The sequence below is a fragment of the Rhipicephalus microplus genome, unplaced genomic scaffold, assembly GCF_043290135.1.
Source record: "Rhipicephalus microplus isolate Deutch F79 unplaced genomic scaffold, USDA_Rmic scaffold_17, whole genome shotgun sequence".
NCBI lineage: Eukaryota > Metazoa > Arthropoda > Arachnida > Ixodida > Ixodidae > Rhipicephalus > Rhipicephalus microplus.
Window position 1 is genome coordinate 1,310,980 of NW_027464590.1, and position 18,928 is coordinate 1,329,907.

The 18,928-nt window shown below is 49.1% G+C and overlaps 1 long non-coding RNA gene across 1 annotated transcript in view; it reads left to right on the plus strand.

Moving 5' to 3' along the window:
• Window positions 1-18,928, plus strand: part of LOC142785041 (uncharacterized) — a 49,941-nt gene that overhangs the window by 12,109 nt on the left and 18,904 nt on the right. The window lies entirely within an intron of this gene.

The following is an 18,928-nucleotide window of genomic DNA, read 5'->3' on the forward strand; positions in this document are numbered from 1 at the left end:
AGCTACCATCCTCACGAGCAGAAGCGCTTCCTAACAGCTTACCGATTCCAGTGTTGCTAATATATATGTTGCTATTGCCATCGTTGCGCATCTCTAAATGACGAGTTATATAAAACATATGCGGCTGTTTAACTGTTCTCATCGCGTGCAATTGTACAATCTTTAGTGCCACTTTTCAACCATTTACTTCATAAAATAATTACAATACAGTCCCCTTCTATTCACATGCTTTACATAATATTGAGTGCTAAAGAACGTTGCGTCTGCGATTTTTTTTCGGCTGTAAATAAGCCTGAAGAGAAAAAATGCACTAAAAAGAAAAATTGGGCGAGTACAAGACAAGAAGAGGACCGTTATTTGTTTCGTAAAACACATCAGCTAATTCACTGATTGCCATTGTGTGTAGCATGTAAGGTCTCTAAGCTGCAGCCGCACTTACGTTGGACAGACCAGAGATTATTGGAACACAACAGATCACTAATTAGAGGCTCACCTAATCTTTTTTTGCCTTATCTTGATTGTAAGTGCGTGCCTATGTTTGATGACTGCGCAGTTTTTTACCGGCATCTTAATGAGCAAACGCGTCTGATAATTGAGGCTTGGCATATCGATAACAGCGGTAGTATATTTGTGAGCCCACTATCGACTGCCGTGCATCGAAATGGAGTAAAGCACCTGAAAAATTATCTTTCACAGAGACACCCCCGCAGGCCAGATTATTAGGCTCCTATTTTGCATGCTCATGCACAGATAATATTTTGTTTCTCATTCCGTTCCCGTCGTTTCGCGCCCCCTCAGTTGTTAGTAGTCGTTTGCGGTGACTGTATTTGTTCATGGGTCCATGCTTGCACACCCTGTCTTTTTAAAAATGAATACGTACTGACTAGCTCGGCTAAGTCTTACGTGTAAGATAAGACTCAAGTTTTCTGAAAGATGGGGTCTCTTTCAAGCACGCACTGCCCCTAATTGATTGATATGTGGGGTAGCGTCCCAAAACCACCATATAACTTTGAAAGGCGCTGTAGTGCAGGACTTCGGTAATTTAATTACTTGGAAATCTTTAACTTGAACCCGTATCTTAGCACTCGGGCCTACAGCTTTTTCGCCTCCATCGATTACGCGTTGGCTAGCAGATTGCTTTCCGTGTTCCTACACAAAATACTTCAGTGAACCACGCAGCAAGTTTACTGCGTCGAAGTCATTTCTAGATATTTTGGTAGAACAACTTAGTATTGAATGCAGTTCATATTGGAAAATTATGAATGCGATGTCCAGGGGTCAAGATATTCACTTTCAAAGTGGTGACAGCAGGGTTCAAACATTTGCGCTGGAAATGAAAGTTATTCAGCTTTCTTTATTAATTTGTTAGTACGTGTAAGAAATGGGTGAGGAGGGTTTTTGGAGGAACCGATGACGCGCTTCTGCCGCGATGTTTTTTTTTCTGAAACAACAGCACCACCACCTTCTCAAGTCACTCATTGCAGTACTTGCTAGAAAAGGCCGGAGAGCCGCAAACAGGCAAAGGTTTTTTACCGCCTGATTGGCTCCGCGTTCAATTATTTCAGCCAATTTCACTTGCGCTGAACAAGCATGAATTTGTTAGAACTATCTATATTTGTTGTATACAACACGAGAAGTAAATTGGCGGCTCTTCGTGGAACAGGTGTTTACGGGAGCCTATAGAGTACGTTGGTGAAATGTTCCGCACATCGCTGGCCTATCTGATAGGATAACCGCTATTTTTAAATGCTGTTTTACCTGCAGTCATTTTCACTGATTCCTTAGTCTACCGGGAACTTCACGTAATGGTATTTACAACGTGTTAATTACAATGTATTCATGACATGATGAAAAAGTGGCTTGCATAATCACAGCCAAATCAGGTGGTACGTATCATTCATGCGCACAAATATTCTCAAGTAGTCGCTCTTCCTAGCCTACCATTATTGTTCAGTAAGTTTGAAAGAGAAAATGCTTTTTTTTCCAATTCTTTGACGCGCAAGCAAGTTATACAGTATTTTTATAAATCCTAATAAAAGCCAGCAACAAAACAGTTCTCTCATTTACTCATTGTTTTTTTTTTTGAAGAACACTATTTATGGCAAGCCAGTGACCAAAGTTCCAGAATCTATCGACGAAAGTGGGCAATCCTGCACAAGTGCACCTTCTATACCACTAACGAAAAATAAAAAAATTAGGTGCACAAAGAAGCAATATAAAAAGTCAGTGAGCATTGCATTTGCCATGAACTGCTAAGAATATACAGGGAAAGTTTCATTGAATGTTCAGATGCTACTCCAACAATGTGTCATGTGTCTTCTTGTGCTCATCGAAGTAGTTGGCTTGAGCTCCCTCACTAAGTTTGACCAACGAGCTCAGGCAGCGCTACCTTCCTACGTAAAGCTTTTAAACAGTGTCGCTTAAGCCGCTCTACTTTCGTTGAAAAATGGTGTACAATGAAATATTGACAATAATCTCAAGCATGATAACAAGGACGGTGTGCCGAGGCGCACATGTGCTTATAACGGCGCCGCAAAAGTAGAAATTCGCAAAGACAAACAGTCTCGCATCATTTCGCTATACTTTGCATAGTTGCACCTATTACACTGTAGTTTTGCAAGTCAAGATGCGCGGCTACCTACATCTTAACCTAGCCTAATCTAGCAGACTGTGAATAAATGTGGTGACGAAAGTTTCGTAAATTCAAAACGCTAAGAACGATGAAAAGGAATTGAATTATAGTCCGTGTTTTATTTGATGGAACCATAAAGAAATAATTTTATATGAATATTTAGGATAAAAGTGGCATTCTTTGCTTTATTAGCATGATAGGCTAAGCTCAGACGCCTCGAGGTGTTCTATGCTCCTCTGTAGACTACGAAGCGACGGTGGGAGAAATTGAAATATATTATAGAATGGATAGGGTGCAATTAGCAGTGCCTGCAAAAGATGAGGAAGAGGACCGTGGTTTATGCTCGTGATAGCTCCGATTCGGATCGCTGAGCGCTTGACCTGTGTTCGTTTATTTAATAAAGGCGTCGCGTACTCAACGCTCATCGCGTACTACAAACTGGTGGAGAGTGCTGGTTCTCTTCTTCACCCTGGAACTCCGTAACCGGACTCTACCTCCACCGTCCATCGTGCCTAACATTGCAGCACAGCCAAATGCTGCCACACACCCCGCTCTCCGCTGCCCCGGTATTCCGAGGGAGCGCTACCTAGTTCTATTCAACGGCACTGATGAACAGGACGTCGAGGACCGGCTCGCTTCGTTTGAAAAAGTGGGTGTCAACAACTGGTGGTATGATAACGACAAACTTTGTCGCGTCCACTTCTGCCTGAGGGGTGTCGTGGAGCTTTGGTTGAACAACCATGAGGCTGAGATTACCACCTGGGCCTCTTTCAAAACGACTTTCGCAGACGTATTAGGCCGACCGGCAGTGCGCAAGCTCCGCGCGGAGCAGCATTTGCGTGATCGTGCTCAGTTGGCAGAAGAAAGTTTCACGTCTTATATTGAGGACGTAGTAGGCCTCAGCCGGCGCTTCAATCGGCCATGTCCGAAGTCGACAAAGTCAAGCATATCATGAAGGGTATCGAGGACGATGCGTTCCACCTACTTGTGGAGAAAAGTCCTCGAACCGTCACAGACATCATTCAGCACTGACAAAGCTACGACGAGTTGTGAAAGCAGCGAATATCCACGCGACGTCACAGTTTCGACACGACCAGCACGTCAGCACTGACCGTTGGCACGATCTCTCCAGATCCGGTGGTATTGACACACCAAATACAACAGTTCATCCGCGAGGAGGTTGCCCACCAATGATCTATTGCTCCTTTTCTCCCTAGTAATAGTCATTGACTCCCGTCGTCACTGTGCCAAACCATTGAGGAGCAAGTATCCGGAGCTCTTCCGCCTACGCACCAGCCACTGCCTGTATCCGCACCGTTGACCTATTCCGAAGTCGCGAGAAGGTCTTCACATGCAGTGCCATACAGCACAGGTCCTCCTCAACGCCCTCGTTTCTTCTACGCACAGCGGGCACCGACAAGCCCACAAATTCCGCTTTATCGGCATCATGCCACCCTTCCCAATTATTTTTGGCACACACTGGACAACCGACGAATATGCTATTACTGTGATCTACCCGGGCTTGTCGAGCGTTTCTGCTGCCGCCGCGTTCTTCCTCCAACTGCCGTTGAAGCCAATTAATGCTACGACCATACAGAGCCGCAACAGCCAATGCCCTCCCACGCTCCTTCCAACACCTCGTCGTCGAACCGCCGTACCTCCCACTCGTCTCGATCACCCTCCCCGCGCCGGCACTCGCTATCGCCAATGCTTCGACGCACCGCGCCCGTCCACATGAAAAACTGACCACCACAGTTCCCGAGGCAAGAAAATCGCCACTGTCAAAATCTATGAGGCATCGTTCCCGACCTGCAAACGAAATCCCAATCTTCATTGAAGGTGTTGCCATGTCCACCTTAGTCGATACTGGAGCTGCTGTGTCTGTGTTGAGCGAAGCAATGTGCCGCATGTTGAAAAAGATTACGACTCCGCTTTCTGGTGCTTCTCCCCGTACGGCGACCGCGCATAACATACAACCTTCCGTCACGTGCACAGCATGTCTACTCATTCAGGACGTTTTTTATGTGGCTGATTTCGTCGTCTTTCCGCACTGCTCGCACGACGTTTATTGGGCTGGGACTTTCCATGCATCATGCCGTTGTCGATTGTGCCCGTGCCGAGATTGATTTATCAGCAATGTCGGACATCGCTCCTGCCAAGTCATCTTTTTCTCGTGTCGTCATTACCGAGGACACGGACATCCCACCTATGTCATCTGCTATTGTGCCAATCTCCTGCGACTATGCTTTCTCTTCCGCTTTGTTTGTACCGTCAGCGAAATTCACTTCCCGTAAGCACTTCTCCCATCCGCTCTTATCACGATCGAAAACTCATCCGCAACTATTTACGTCACGAACCTGCTTTGGGCCCCAACCACTGTGCCACGGAGGATATATATGGCAACTTGAAGACATTGATTCAGTCTGTCCTCACTCACTACCTGGTCGCACAGCAAGCCTGTCGCGAGCGTGAATCTCGATACCATGGCCAAAACATCTACCCCAGATGCCTTCCTTCCATCAATTGCTTCGGACCTTCCCAGCATTCAGAGGACGCAACTCTTGAAGCATCTCGACCGCTTTCGGATGTGTTTCGATTGCGAGCAACCCAGTTTGAGCAGAACAACTTCGATCGCTCATCATATAGACACCGGCAACCATGCACCCCTGCGCCAGCATCCATACCGCGTCTCTCAAGCTGAACGTCGCGCGATTGAAGACCAGGTGACTGACATGCTTAGTCGAGGAGTCATACAGCCGTCCCACAGTTCCTGGGCAACTCCGGTGGTGCTCGTGGAAAAGAAGGATGGTAGCATCCGCTTCTGTGTTTTTTATAGGCGCCTTAACAAGATCGCGCGAAAAGATGTCTATGCGCTCCTCAGAATTGATGACGCGCTTGACTGTTCGCAAGGAGCGAAGTACTTCTCTTCGCTGGATCTTCGGTCGGGTATGGATAAAGCCAACCGCCCCAAAACTGCGTTCTTAACTCTTGACGGCTTGTACGAGCTCAACGTGATGCCGTTCGGCCTTTGCAATGCCCCGGACACATTCTAGCGTCCTATGGACAACATACTCCGAGGTGTCAAGTGGCATACGTGCCTTTGCTATCTGGACGACGTCGTGGTTTTTTCAAAATACTTCAATACCCATCTCCAGCGCCTCGCAAGTGTGCTGGAATGCCTCACACAGGCTGGACTACAACTAAACTTGAAAAAATGTCACTTCACCCCACGGAAGCTCGCAATATTAGGGCACGTTGTCAGCAAGGACGGTGTTCTACCAGACCCAGACACCCTCCGCGCTGTCACCGAGTTTCCTGAGCCGTCAACACTCGAAGAACTTCTGAGCTTGATAGGAATATGTTCGTATTTTCGACGATTTAATCGTAATTTAGCATCTATAATTATCCCATTACCGCGTCTACTTGCTGACAGCCAAGGTATCTCGGCGTGGTCGTCAACCTGTGACGACGCATTTGCGAAATTACGTCATCTCCTGACATCGCCGCCGAATCTTTGTCACTTTCACCCAGACGCCCCTACCGAAATCCACATGGACGCTAGTGGAGTCGGCCTTGGCGCTATCTTTGCGCAGTGAAAGTCTGGCTTTGATGAGTACGTCATTTCTTACGCGAGTCGCACTCAGACCAGAGCCCAAGAAAATTATTCCATCACGGAGAAAGAATGCCTAGCGATCCTTTGGGCAATCGCTAAATTTATACCTTACATATATGGTCGGACATTTGATGTCGTGACTGACCATCACGCCCTCTGCTGGTTGTCGTCTCCAAAAACCCATCTGGTTGCCTAGCCCATTGGGCATTACCACTCCAAGACTACGACATCCGTGTCGTCTACAGGTCAGGGCGCAGACATTCAGACGCCGACGCTCTCTCTCGATCTCCGCTTCGCCATGACGGTGCAAATGCGCCTGTTTCTACCTACAATTCTTCCACCCTCACACACGCTGACATGCCATCCGAGCAGTGTCAAGACCCTTGAATACTGTCCTTAATGGAGTTCCTATCGAAGTCATCACCGAGTACCACCAGTCGCTCGCTGTGGTGCACAGCTCGCCATTTCACCATGCGCGATAGGCTACTTTACCACCGCAATTACCTCAGTGAAAGTCACAAGTGGTTGTTGGTGATTCCTCGCCATCTACGTGCTGATATTTGCGTCTCGTTCTACGTGGACCCCCAATGCGGCCACGCTTGTGAAATAAAGACGTATTCACGCCTCTGGCTACGGCACTACAGGCGTGGAATGTACCAATTTGTCCTCCAATACGCGTGTTCATGCTCAAAATGTCAACGCCGGAAGAGTTCACCGCATGCCGTCACTGGACCGCTTCAGCTGTTGCCCTGCCCATCCCGACCTTTCGATCGCATCGGAATTGACTTATACGGCCCACTTCTGTACACACCTGACGGGAATCGCTGGGTGGTTGCCGCTATTGATCATTTGACACGGTATGCTGAGAGTGCCGCGCTGCCAGAGGCTACATCACATGAAGTCGGCTTATTTATTCTTCACAAACTTGTTCTTCGCCATGGCGCTCCTCGCGAGTTACTCAGCGACCGCGAACGCACGTTCCTCACAGAAGCCGTGCAAGACCTCCTGCGTGAAGGCAATGTTGTTTATGGAACGACCAGTGCGTACCACCTCTCAACCAATGGCATGACTGAACGCTTCAACCGCACATTAGGCGACATGCTGTCCATGTATGTATCTGCTGACCACAACAACTGGGACCGCATACTACCATTTGTCACCTATGCCTACAACAGCGCCACTCAGTCCACGACTAAGTTTTCTCCCTTCTTTCTTATACATGGCCGAGAACCCTCCTCATTTATGGATACAATTCTGTTGTATCGCCTGGATATTTCAGAGACTGCAACTCTCTCAGAAGTCGCCACCTATGTGGAAGAATGCAGTCAGCTAGCGCGTTCGTTAACTACAAAAGACCAAGCATACCAAAAGGACCACCATGACGCCAACCTGCAATCCCAGTCATATTCGCCTGGAACACTGGTTTGGCTTCGCGTTGCCTCCTTTCTTCAAAGCTGCTACCTAAGTATGAAGGCCTCTACCGCATCCTGCGTCAAGCATCCCCGATAAACTATAATGTCAAGCCCGTACAGTCATCCACAGACCGCCGCCGTCGCGGCCGTGAGACCGTTCACGTCGACCGAGGCCGCACTATGACCCACCAGTCGTACCTGTGCTTTAGGTCGCCAGGATGGCTCCTTTTCCGCGGGGGAGTGATTTGTAGAATGGATAGGGTGCAATTGGCAGTGCTTGCAAAAGACGAGTAGGAGGACCGTGGTTCGTGCTCGTGATAGCTCCGATTCGCATCGCTGAGCGCTTGATCTGTGTTCGTTTTTTATAGACGCGCCACGGACGACTTAACGCTCAACCCTTACTACCAATATATATATATATATATAAATAAATATATATATATATATATATATATATATATATATATATATATATATATATATATATATATATATATATATATATATATATATATATATATGTATATTGTAAGGAAGAGCGGCGCGGCAGCTGTGAGCCTTAGGCTGGACAGCCAAGAAGAAGAAGCAGAATAGAACAGCTTGCCCGACGAACGGGTGTTGTGTCTGTCTCGCTCATTACAATGGCGCGACCGTTCAACGAACCCGTGCACGACGACCTGCATGAAAAAACCGTCCTACAGAGCGGACGCACTCTCCAGCGGCTCGCAACTCCTACTTCCGTGGCCGTGGCATCCGACCTGGCCACCGCGGGTATCGAAGCCAGCGCGCTGCCTGTAGGCGTCCTTGCCAAACCACAAAGTGACTCCCCTGACTTGGCTTCGCAAACCGCCTCCTTGCACAGGGACGCCATACACGCTCCCTTGGTCTTCGCCTCAGGTACCATCCCTCGAGAAACGTCACTACTGTCACCAGAAGAAAGGCGTAATTCCTCGCCTGTAGCCACCAGCGAACTATGCACGGTTCTGCAGGCCATCACTACTTCGAGCCACTGTCTTGCAGATGCCACCGTCACCTTCTCAGCAGCCCTTGCACGCACCACGTTGCCTTCACCGTTCATTGCTGAAATTCCTGACTTTACTGGCATTGAACAAGACCCAACCATCTGGCTGGATGAAATTCATTCGTTGGCCCGTCGACATGCATGGACTGATGACGTGACGCTATCGCTAGCCGTAAGCTGACTGCGCGAGTCCGCCAAAGCGTGGCATCAATACGATGGCTGCAAGTACAACTCCTGGAGTGACTAGAATAAAGCCTTAGTCACGGCCTTCAAACCACTGTCATTCGCATACCACGACCATTTCATGCGCATGCGATCGCGTTGGCCGGCTTCATCAGAAGACGCCCGCAAATACGTCTACAATAAGCTCGGGCTTCTCGACAAATGTGGCATTACATGGATCTCTCTGTCTGCCCGCCAGTATGTCGTTGATGGCTTGGCTGACCCTACCCATGCTGCCACCTTATCTTGCCAGTCACCTGAAGCGTCACCCCAGGTTTTCGCTCAAAAAGCAGCCGAACTTCAGCAGAACTCTCGTCGTCGGCTTAGCTAGGACACATTGCCGACTGTCCGTTTGACTTACGCCTCCACACGACACGGATGCTTCAAGTGCGGTCACATTGGCCACAACGCAAGGAGTGTAACCAACCATTCCAGACCCGAATCCACTTCAAATCAAATTCCTCGTAAGTTCTTTTCGTCGCTTGATCAAATTCCTCGGATATTCTTTCATGTTGAGAGAATAGGTGACCTATCTTCTCTGGTGGATACCGGTGTGGAACGGACGGCGCTACACGAACGGCGACGTCATGCTCCGGACACTATCCGACCCTGGACGCAACCTCCCCTCTGCGGACTTGGAGGAAGTGCTATGCCAGTCGGAATGCTAGATATTTCAGTCCGCACGGCAGCGGGCACTAAAGTTCTTCCAGCCATTCCCGTCTTTGAAGACCTCCCTGCCGACATGATCCTTGGTGCTGACTTCTTGCTATCTGATGACCATACATAGCGGTCACTTCGAGCTTCGGTCTTCGACAGCTGTGACTACCGCCACAACCCTGCCACCACAGACAAGATACAGCAGAACTGCCAATAACTAATTTGCTGCTCCGTCGCATACGAACGGGAGATCACCCGCCAATATTCGTACCACTGCGACGATACGCTGAACTAGAACGGGCAGTGATCGCAGAACAAGTAGATGAAATGCTTGCCGCGGGCATTTTTAGGCTGTCATCGAGTCCGTGGGCAGCGTCAGTCGTCCTTGTTCGCAAAAAAAAAACGAATCACTACGTTTTTGCGTGGACTACAGGCAGCTCAATAACAGAAAACGCCTGACTCCTACCCTTTACCCCTCATTGATTATGCTGTTGATACAATACGTCACTGTAAGTTCTTTTCGTCACTTGATTTACGTGCAGGTTACTGGCAGATTAACGTCGCGGAGAAAGATAGCTGTAAAACGACCTTTCGAACGCATTTTGGTTTGTATGAATTCAACCGCATGCCGTTTGAACTAAGAATGGCTCCTAGCACTTTTCAGCGTGCGAATATTTCAGTGCTCGGACCAATGAGCCTGTGTGGTGTACTAAGCCGACATCCTGGTCGTTGGCAGAAGAGACGATGAACACCTTCGCAATTCGGACGAAGTACTACACAGACTCCATGCAGAGGGATTGCATTTGAACCAAGAGAAATGCTGGTTTGGGGTGTCCAAGATTTCGTACCTGGGACATAATATATCTCCTTTCGCCATTCAGACACTCCCGGAGCGAAAAGCTGCCGTGTCGCAGTATCCCCCACTAACCTGCTTAAGCAGGTTCAGTCATTTCTGGGTATGGCCTCGTATTTGCGAAGGTTTATTCCCCGCTTTGCTTCGATCACAGCTCCCTTGAGCAGTTTTTTAAAAAGAACGCACGGTTTGAACGGGGCGTCTCACAAGAAAATGCTTTTCGAGCTATAAACAAAAGCTCACTAGTTGCCCCATACTAAGTCACTTCAATAAAGACTGGTCCACCGAAGTGCACACTGATGCCAGCCGAGTCGGCCTAGGAGCTGTGTTAGTGCAGCGTGATCCAGATGGCGTGGAACACGTGGTCGCTTATGCCAGCCGAAAACTTTCAGACACCGAGCGCCACTATCACTCAAACGTGCTTGAATGTTTTGCAGTAGTATGGAGCGTCGATTATAAGTTTCGACAATATCTTTTCAGGCGTAAATTCGCTTTTGTGACTGATAATGCTGCTATAGCACGAATGTTCTCCAAGCAGCAACTTAAGCACAAATTCGCCCAGTGGATAATCACACTGTAAGAGTTCAATTTTGACGTGCGCCACCATGCCGGGGGGTGGGGCTAAACAACGTCGCCGATGCACTCTCACAGAACCCCCTTGACTGCGCGCAACAAACCACGAAAACCCACATTTTTTTCGCCCAGATGGGTATATCTCAAGCCCAACAGCAGGATAAAGTTTTGGCATCCATTATTACTACTCTCACTGACAAGGAAAATCACAGTACTTTTGTGATGCGCAATGGCGCATTGTAACGGCGTCACTGGCGAGCGGACCGATCCGAAGCACGTTACCACCTGGTGATCCCGCAAACCCACAGGTCAGACATTTTAATAGCCATTCAGGACTCCCCAGAAGGCGAACACGCGGCCAACAAGTCACGCTCCGGAAACTACAGGATCGTTTTTGGTGGCCGAAGATGCAAAGTAGCGTCCATTCTTATGTCGCCAGTTTCAAAATCTGTCAGCAGTTTAAGCGACTGCCTGGGTGTCAACTTGGATTACTAACACCAATACAGATACCCAAAACAATTTTCCACATGATTGCCATTCATTACATGAAACCTTTACCTACCACCACTGCGGAAAATTGTTAAGCCATTGCAGCAGTAGACTACCTGCCAAAATACGTGGAAGTGTAGGCCGTACCATCTCTTGCATCCACTTACCTAATCGACTTCCTCAAGCACTGATTTGAATGGAGACATGGCTTACCAAAACGTTTATATCTGATCGGGCTACAACGTTTCGTAGCGGGGAACTGAAAAGCACCTTTACACGGCAGGCGTGCAGCACCACTTCGCATCCGCGTTTCATCCTCAAGCAAACGGTCTTAGTGAGACAACTTGCCAGAGCATCCAGGCACAACTCGCTCCATATACGAAGGCAGGGAAAAGAGGAGAGACCGACTGGGACGTCTACCTTCCGTCAGCCACTTTTGCGGTTAACACAGCACTGCAGACGTCTACCAGGGAAACGCCCTACAAAATTGTTTATGAAAAACTACCACAGCTGAAAGCGGTCCTCAGTTTGAATGCTCCCTTTATAGTTCCACGGGCCAACGATCGCAAAGCGACCCGTCAGAAGATCCGAACTAAGGCGATCAAGAAAGCCGCCACACAAAAGAAAATTGAAAGCACCACTATGACAGACGCCGTAGGCGCGCTCCTTCTTACAACATCGGTGACGAGGTGTGGGTGCAACGGGGCACCAGCGGGCCCAGCAAGAAGCTACTCCATAAGTTCGGCGGGCCATTTATATTTATTCAGCGTGTAGGAGAAAATACCTGGCGTGTGAACACCGCAGATGCGAACTTCACCCTCGATAACCGCAAAAGAAACCACTTTGCCGTGCATGTGTTGCGCTTGAAAAAAGCAGTCGGACCACTGCAGGTGCCAAAAACTGTAATTTATTTTTTGCTTTGTCAGGTCCGCAGTGTGGCCGAATGTAACGCAGAGTGGTGCGGATGCTGTGGGCCATGGGCTGAATGGCGAGGAAGAAGAGGCCGAATAGAACAGCTTGCGCGACGTAAGGGTGTTGTGTCTGTCTCGCTCATTACACTATATATATATATATATATATATATATATATATATATTATTTCATCCTGTTATTCATACTATAAACCGGTGTCCGAGAATTTATTACCTGCGAATATATATATATATATATTGTTACGGGTAGCTTATTTATTAAATTAAATACGAGGCACTGTGCTCGGCGAACAAGATGGCGACAGTTCATAAACAACCAGCCACCAACGTCGTCTTTCTCTTTCTTCCAGACAGGCTGTGCCGGCTGTAACGTATCATAACCCCCCGGTGGTAGAAGCACCATCTCGGTGCTTGAGCGACTCGGGTACGGTAGAAGGAGGGTGATAGGGCTTGAGTCGAGCTATGTGCACGATGTCACTCGAAGGTGACGATGATGACGTTGAATCGGCTGGAACGATCTCGTAGGTAACGTCAGTCACCTGGCGAACGACACGGTATGGTCCAGTGTAGCGTGACAGCTGTTTTTCAGAAAGCCCTACACGCCGAGTGGGGGACCACAGGAGGACAAGGGAACCTGGTGAAAAGTGCACGTTTCGAAGATGGGAATCGTAGAGCTGTCTTTGGCGCTCCTGTGAAGCCTGCAGGCGGCTGCGGGCGAGTTGGCGAGCGTGGTCGGCTCGCGCGATGGCTTCGCCGACATACTTAGTGACCGAGGGCAGCAAGGTGTCAAATGGTAGGACGGGTTCTCAGCCGTATAGAAGATGTAATGGTGAATAGCCGGCAGTGTCGTGACGTGACGAATTATATGCGAACGTCACAAATGGCAAATGAACGTCCCAGTCCCGGTGGTCGGCCGCTACGTATTTAGAAAGCATGTCGGTTATGGTGCGGTTGCGGCGCTCCGTAAGACCGTTCGTTTGTGGATGGTACGAAGTGGCAAACTTGTGCTTGGCAGAGCAAGAGCGCAGAATTTCATCAACGACAGCTGATAGGAAGGTGCGGCCCCTGTCAGTGAGAAGTTGGCGTGGAGCTCCGTGTACTAATATAATATCATATACCAGAAAGTCCGCCACATCGGTTGCGCAACTCGTCGGAAGTGCTCGTGTGATAGCGTACCGTGTCGCATAGTCAGTGGCGACAGCGATCCATTTGTTGCCTGAGCTGGAGATCGGGAATGGGCCAAGCAGGTCGAGGCCAACTCGAAAAAAAGGTTCGATGGGAATGTCGATTGGCTGAAGGAATCCAGCTGGTAGGGAAGATGGCTTTTTGCGGCGCTGGCAGGGTTCACAAGCGGCGACGTAGCGTCGAACAGAGCGGGCAAGACCAGGCCAAAAGAAACGACGACGTACACGGTCGTATGTGCGAGAGACGCCCAAGTGGCCTGCCAAAGGAGCGTCATGAAGTTGGTTGAGAATAGTCGCACGAAGATGTGCTGGTATGACGGGGAGCAAGTCATGGCCATATGGATCGAGGTGACGGCGATACAGGATGCCGTCTTTTACCAGGAACATTTGTAGAGATGCGTCGCGAGGCCTTGACTCAAGTTTGCCAATGATGGTTCGCAGGGAAGCATCCAGGCGTTGTTCGTGCCCAAGGTTGAGTAGCTGCGTCACAGACAGAAGGTCTGGAAAGGTGTCAGTATGGGCAGCCTCCTCCACGGGGTAGCGTGATAAACAATCAGCATCTTGGTGTGACTGCCCTGTTTTGTACGTTACGGTGAACGTGTATTCTTGTAATCGTAGGGACCAACGAGCGAGGCGTCCTGTGGGATCCTTGAGTGAGGCCAGCCAGCAGAGTGCGTGATGGTCTGTGACTACCCGGAATGGACGCCCGTATAAGTATGGGCGAAACTTGGCGACTGCCCACACGAGAGCGAGACACTCACGTTCCGTGATTGAATAGTTGCGCTCGGCTGTAGATAGTAGGCGGCTTGCATATGCTATAACACGGTCATGTCCGCGTTGATGTTGCATTAGCATTGCCCCGATGCCATGCCCACTAGCGTCAGTGCGAACCTCGGTTGGAGCTGATGGATCAAAATGGGCTAAAATCGGCGGTGTTGTAAGGAGCGTCGTGAGCTGGGAAAAAGATGAGGCTTGATCAGCGCCCCAGAAAAACGGGGTGTCCTTCTTCAGGAGGTTTGTGAGTGGGCGTGCAATGATGGCGAAGTCCTTAACAAACCGTCTAAAGTAGGAGCACAAGCCCACAAAACTGCGAACGTCCTTTGTTGACTTCGGAACAGGAAAGTCCGTGACGGCGCGAATTTTTTCGGGATCCGGGCAGACTCCTGCGGCATCGACGATGTGGCCAAGTACGGTTATTTGACGACGAGCAAAGTGGCATTTCGACGAGTTCAGTTGAAGTCCGGCTCGACGAAAAACTTCAAGAATCGCCGATAAACGCTTGAGATGGGAGTCGAATGTGGGCGAGAAAACGATAACGTCGTCTAAATAACATAAGCAGGTTGACCATTTAAACCCTTGGAGCAACGAGTCCATCATTCTTTCGAATGTGGCCGGCGCATTACAGAGACGAAAGGGCATAACTTTGAAGTGATAAAACCCGTCAGGAGTGACGAATGCGGTCTTCTCACGGTCCATCTCATCCACAGTGATCTGCCAATAGCCAGATCGAAGGTCGATAGTGGAAAAATACTTAGCACCGTAAAGGCAGTCTAAGGCATCGTCAATTCTAGGCAACGGATAAACATCTTTCTTCGTAATTTTGTTGAGATGCCTGTAATCTACACAAAAGCGCCATGTTCCATCCTTCTTTCTGATCAGGACGACAGGAGAAGCCCAGGGGTTACAAGAGGGTTCGATTATGTCCTTTGCAAGCATCTTTTCGACTTCCTGTTGTATGACTGTGCGCTCGGACGCGGAAACACGGTATGGACGTCGGTGAATGGGACTCGCGTCACCGGTATTGATGCGATGAGTAACAACACTCGTTCGGCTTAAAGCCGTGCTGGCGAAGTCAAAAATGTCACTATAGGACTCCAGGACGTGACGAAGGGCTTCGGCTTGATCAGGAGCGAGGTCTGATGGTACCATGTGGTCAACGTCGACGCCCGATGAACGTGTTAGAGTTGGTTCATTGTCTAAGGTGCAGCAATCATCCACTCTGAAGGGTTTAACCGTATGGTCTTGTAGAGCAGTAATTTCGGCTAGGGAGATACCTTGTGGAAGAATTTGGGCAGTGAGGGCAAAATTCACAATAGGAAGGCATGTGCGGTTTCCAACGATTGTCAAAATGTTGTGCGGAACAGCGACGCCATGCGTAAGCATCACGGCATGAATTGGTGCCACCATGTAATCGCCGTCAGGTACAGGTGGTGTAGAGAAGAGGTCGATATGTGTGACACAGTTAGGCGGAAGGCGTGCGAAATCAATGCAGCAAAGGCGACTTTGGGGTGGGTTGGTCAGATCAGCAAGTAGAGGCATTTCAAGGTCAAGACAGCTGGCTGAACAATCTATACGGGCCGAGTGAGCGATTAGAAAATCCATGCCTAGAATTACTTCATGAGGGCAATTTTCTATAACGGTGAAAAGAACAGCAGTGCTTCTATCGGCGATAGTCACACGGGCAGAGCACATGCCAATAATCGCGGCAGTTTCCCCGTCGGCGACTCGAACGGCTCGGTTCAAGGCGGGTATGACAACTTTCTTTAGGCGGCGACGAAGAGCAGCACTCATTATGGACACATGCGCGCTGGTATCGATCAATGCGCGCACAGGTACATTGTCTAATGTAACGTTCAACAGATCCGGGTCGTCGGTAATAATACACGAGGATTTGTTGCAGAGGTCGTCGTCAATGCAGCTTCACCTCCAGAAGCTGCACTGCCTGGTTTTCCGGTCGGGGGCGCTGCGAATAGGTCGGAGATGCAGGACGGCGTTGTGAGGGTGAACGAGATTGACGGCGAGCAGGGGATGGTGAGCGGGCGTAGCGAGGTCTCGTCAGAGGTGCGGCAGAATCAGAAGATGTGGTCGGCATAGGGGAACCAAAATCAAATGTTGAGGACGACTGGTGGTCAGACGTGGCTTGGGTAGGAGGCCCATAGCGTGCCGGCGGAGCCCAGTGATTGCGGCAGTGGCGAGCAATATGACCGACACGTCGGCGGTTGAAGCAGATGGGCTTGTCGTCCGGTGTACGCCATTCGGACAAATTGCGCTGTCGAGAGTAGTTGGACCCAAATCGAGGAGCGGATGAACGACGATAAAAAGGCTCGGCAGAGTAGACTGGTTGAATGGGGTGTAGGCCGACGTTCGATAATTCTTGACGAACGACGGCTTGTATCAGTGAGATCGTGGTCGGTGAAGGATCAGGCGTTGGAAATGAAGTAGCTACTGGTTGGGCTGCCTCGACCTCACGACGAATGATGCGGGTGAGGTTGTCACATCGGGGAACTGGGCGGACGGAGTCATCACAAGAGGAAGTAGCAGCTGTGTTCGGCAGGCGCGTGATGCCGTGGGATACGCGGCGGGCTTAGCCTGTTCTAGACGGCGGCACTCTGTCAGGATCGTGTCGATTCTCGTGACATTATTAAAAACCAGCAGGTTGAAGGCATCGTCAGCAATCCCTTTGAGGACATGGTTAACTTTTTCTTCTTCTGACATGCGCTGGTCGACCTTGCTACAAAGCGCCAAGACGTCAAGAATGTATGAGACGTACGATTCAGTAGACGTCTGGGCGTGAGTGGCGAGAGTCTTCTTGGCAGCAAGCTGACGACCAGATGAATCGCCGAAAAGATCACGGATCTTCGATTTGTAAAGATCCCAGCTTGTGATTTCGGCTTCGTTGGTTTCGAACCATGTCCGCGGCGTGCCGTCGAGGTAGAACACAACATTGGCGAGCATGAGCGTGGGATCCCAGCGGTGGGTAGCACAGACTCGCTCGTACCGGTGCAGCCAGGAGTCAACGTCGATGGTGCCGTCAGCGGAGAAAGTTCCAGGATCCCGCAGGGGTGGCAGGGTGACGTAGGTTGTCGACTCGGATCGAGAGACCGGTGGGGATGAGGCACTGGCAGTTGAAGTAGTCGAAGAGTCCCCGGTGTTGCGACCGCTGCGCGTCTCCATCGAGGTACGGTAGTCGTCCACCTCCACCAATAATGTTACGGGTAGCTTATTTATTAAATTAAATACGAGGCACTGTGCTCGGTGAACAAGATGGTGACAGTTCATAAACAACCAGCCACCAACGTCGTCTTTCTCTTTCTTCCAGACAGGCTGTGCCGGCTGTTGCGTATCAATATATATATATATATATATATATATATATATATATATATATATATATATATATATATATATATATATATATATATACATATGTATATATTTATATATAGGGACAGGCATCGTGGTTCTGTGACCGTAGCGTTGCAAGCAGTAAAGTAAATCCTCCGTGAGCAGTCACAACGTGGTTTATTTCGACGTTTTAGCCATAGTCGCCCTCATCGTGATCAAGGCCAAACTTTAGCTGAAACGTCGATTGATTGATATGTGGGGTTTAACGTCCCAAAACCACCATATGAATATGAGAGACGCCGTAGGGGAGGGCTCCGGTAATTTTCACCACCTGGGGTTCTTTAACGTGCACCCAAATCTGAGCACACGTGCCTACAATTCCGCCTCCATCGGAATGTAGCCACTGCAGCCGGGATTCGATTCGCCACCTGCGGGTCGGCAGCCGAGTACCTTAGCCACTAGACCACCGCGACAGGGCTGAAACATCAAAATACACCACATTGTGACTGCTGATGGAGGATCTACTTGACTATATATATATACATATATATGTATATATATGTATATATATATATATATATATATATATATATATATATATATATATATATATTTTGGAAGTTTCAGAAAGAATCTGGCCTTCGTCCTGACAAACGCCAGACTGTGGGGGAAACCGTCCAAATAAATGCTTTCGTGGTTACCATTCACAAAGAATTTACTTGACGTATGCATATATATATATATATATATTTATTTATAATATATATTTGTTTTTCTACACATCAAGTGCAAGTTATTCCGTCACGTCAGTATGAGCCACTGCATTCGCGGCCCCCTCCACACTGGAATTTGCGCCAGAAGACGCAGAGGCGTGAATACAGAACTCACGCGGCACCTAGAGTTTCAGCCGGCATGCATGTGCTGGAAACACGCAGTTTCTGCTTTTGATACATAGGTTGGAAATGACTTCTAGGCGGAACGTTACAAGGCCTAGGGATTTCACCACCCTGAACGGGCTGGCGAACCGGGGAAGAAACATCGGCAACGCGCTGGCTGCGTCGAACCAGCACTAGGGCCCGTATTCACAAACGCTCCTTCACTCAAGGGCTCCCCTCGACTTGACGAAGTCAAGGTGGAGCGTGCTCTTCCACTCAAGGGGCCGCTGCGTTTCATGAACGCTCCTCCACACTTCCTTCGCCAAGGGAGGCCTTGGAA